The sequence below is a fragment of the Cynocephalus volans genome, chromosome 12 (assembly GCF_027409185.1).
Source record: "Cynocephalus volans isolate mCynVol1 chromosome 12, mCynVol1.pri, whole genome shotgun sequence".
In the NCBI taxonomy this organism is placed as follows: Eukaryota; Metazoa; Chordata; class Mammalia; order Dermoptera; family Cynocephalidae; genus Cynocephalus; species Cynocephalus volans.
The window spans coordinates 15,550,062-15,552,476 of record NC_084471.1 but is presented as its reverse complement, the minus strand read 5'-3'; the positions used below and the strand labels follow the sequence as shown (position 1 = coordinate 15,552,476).

The 2,415-nt window shown below is 39.7% G+C and overlaps 1 pseudogene; it reads left to right on the top strand.

Annotated features, from left to right (window-relative positions):
* The first annotated feature begins 1,675 nt into the window (after window positions 1–1,675).
* Window positions 1,676–2,184, top strand: LOC134361329 (integrin beta-1-binding protein 1-like; annotated as a pseudogene).
* Window positions 2,185–2,415: the final 231 nt, after the last annotated feature.

Sequence of the window (2,415 nt, the reverse complement as noted above, 5' to 3'; positions counted from 1 at the left end):
AAATCAACTCTACAAGATAATATAGCAATTATTACCCAAAGCAATCTACAAATTCAGGGCAATCCCTATCAAAATACCAATGACATTCTTCAAAGAAATAGAAAAAACAATCTTAAAATTTGTGTGGAACCACAAAAGACCCTGTAGAGCTAAAGCAATCTTGAACAAAAAGAACAAAGTTGTAGGCATCATACTTCCTGACTTCAAAATATACTTTAAAGCTATCGTAACCAAAATAGCATGGTACTGGCATAAAAATAGACAAATAGACCAATGGAACAGAATAGCAAGCCCAGAAAGAAACCCACACACCTATAGCTAAGTGATTTTTGGCAACAGTGCCAAGAGTATACAGTGGGGAAAGGACAACCTCTTCAATGAATGGTGCTGGAAAAACTGGATATCCACATGCAGGAGATTGAAACTAGACCTCTGTCTCTCACCATACACAAAAATCAACTCAAAATGGATTAAGGCCTAAATTTAAAACCCCAAACTATGAAACTACTAGAAGAAAACAGGGGAAATACTACAGGAAATGGAAGTGGGCAGCGCTTTTTTGAACAAGACCATGAAGGCACAGGCAACTACAGCAAAAATACACAAATGGGACTACATCAAACTAAAAAGTTTCTGCACAGCAAGGGACACTATCAACAAAGTGAAGGGCAACCTACAGAATGGGAGAAAATGTTTGCAAACTACATATCAGACAAGGGGCTAATTTCCAGAATATATAAGGAACTCAAATAACTCAATGGCTAAAAAACAAATCACCCAATGAATAGACATTTCTTAAAAGAAGACATACAAATGGTCAACAAGCACATGAAAAATTGCTCAAAATCACTACTCATCAGAAAATGCAAATTAAAACCACAATGAGATATCATCTTGCCCCAGTTAGAATAGCTATTATCAAAAAGACAGAAAAAAACAAATTCTGGTGAGCATGTGAAGAAAAGGGAACCCTATACATTGTTGGTGGGAATGTATATTAGTGCAGCCACTGTGGAAAACAGTATGGAAGTTGCTCAGAGAACTGAAATTAGATCTACTTTAAGATCCAGCTACCCCACTACTGGGTATATACCCAAAAGAAAGGAAGTCAATATATCGAAAAGACACCTGCACTCCTATGTTCATCGCAATGCTATTCACAATAGCCAAGAGATGGAATCAACCTAAATGCCCACCAATGGATGAATGGGTAAAAACCTGTGGTATATATACACAATGGAATACTATTCGGCTATAAAAAGAAACGATATCCTACCATTTACAGCAACATGAATAGAACTGCAAACCATCATGTTAAGTAAGTCAGGCACAGAAAGACAAATACCACATGGTCTTGCTAAGTCATATGTGGAATCTAAGAAATTAAAAATTGGGAGGCGGGGCTTGGCGGATGTGGGGAGGAGGGTTGGAAAAGCTGGCGCTGGATTCGGAGCGGAGTCGCTCGCGGTGGCTGGGGCGCTCTGACTCGGACTGAGGTGCAGGTGGCCCCAGGGATGGGCCCGTGGCCGCGAGGTGCATTGTTTCTCTGAAAAAATTGACGATTTGAGAATGAAATGAAGCTCTCAGTGCAGACGGCTGTCTGTGGGACCTTTGAAGACGATACAATAGTGTTCAATTCTGTAGGGATCTTCTCTGGATCAAGCTACGGTGAAAAATGCTTCGGAAAGGCAAAAAATGGCACAGTAGTAGCAGTTCCCAAAGTAGTGACATCAGTACTAAGAGCAGGTTTGTGGATTCCAGCCTCGGGGGTCTGTCACGATCCAGCACAGTGACCAGCCTTGACACAGATTCCACAAAAGCTCAGGACAAAGCAACAATAATTCAGATACCTGTGCAGAATTTCTAATAAAATATGTTGGTGCCATTGAGAAACTGAAACTCTTTGAGGGAAAAAGTCTTGAAGGGCCACTTGACCTCATAAATTATATAGATGTTGCCCAGGATGTTTTACATAGGCACGCTCTATATTTAATCATCTGGGTGGTGTGCTATGATGATGGCCTTGGGGCAGGAAAAAGCTTACTGGCTCTGAAGACCACAGATGCAGGCAATGAAGAATACAGCCTATGGGTTTATCAATGCAACAGCCTGGAACATGCACAAGCCATTTGCAAAGTTTTATCCACCGCTTTTGCCTCTGTATCAACATCTGAGAAATCTTGAATTCTGCAATCAAGTGGAAGTCAACTCCATCTGAAAGTTCAGCTGTTTTCTAAATAGTTGTTTTCAATCTGCAGTGTTGCATGGAACTATGAAGTGATCCCTTGCTCTAGATTTTCTAAAGAAAATGCAATGTATAAAATATCGATCATTTGTTTTTATACTAAAATGTGTTAAACAGTGAAAAAAATTTAAAAATTGGTTCTCATCGAAGTAGAGACTAGAATAATGGTT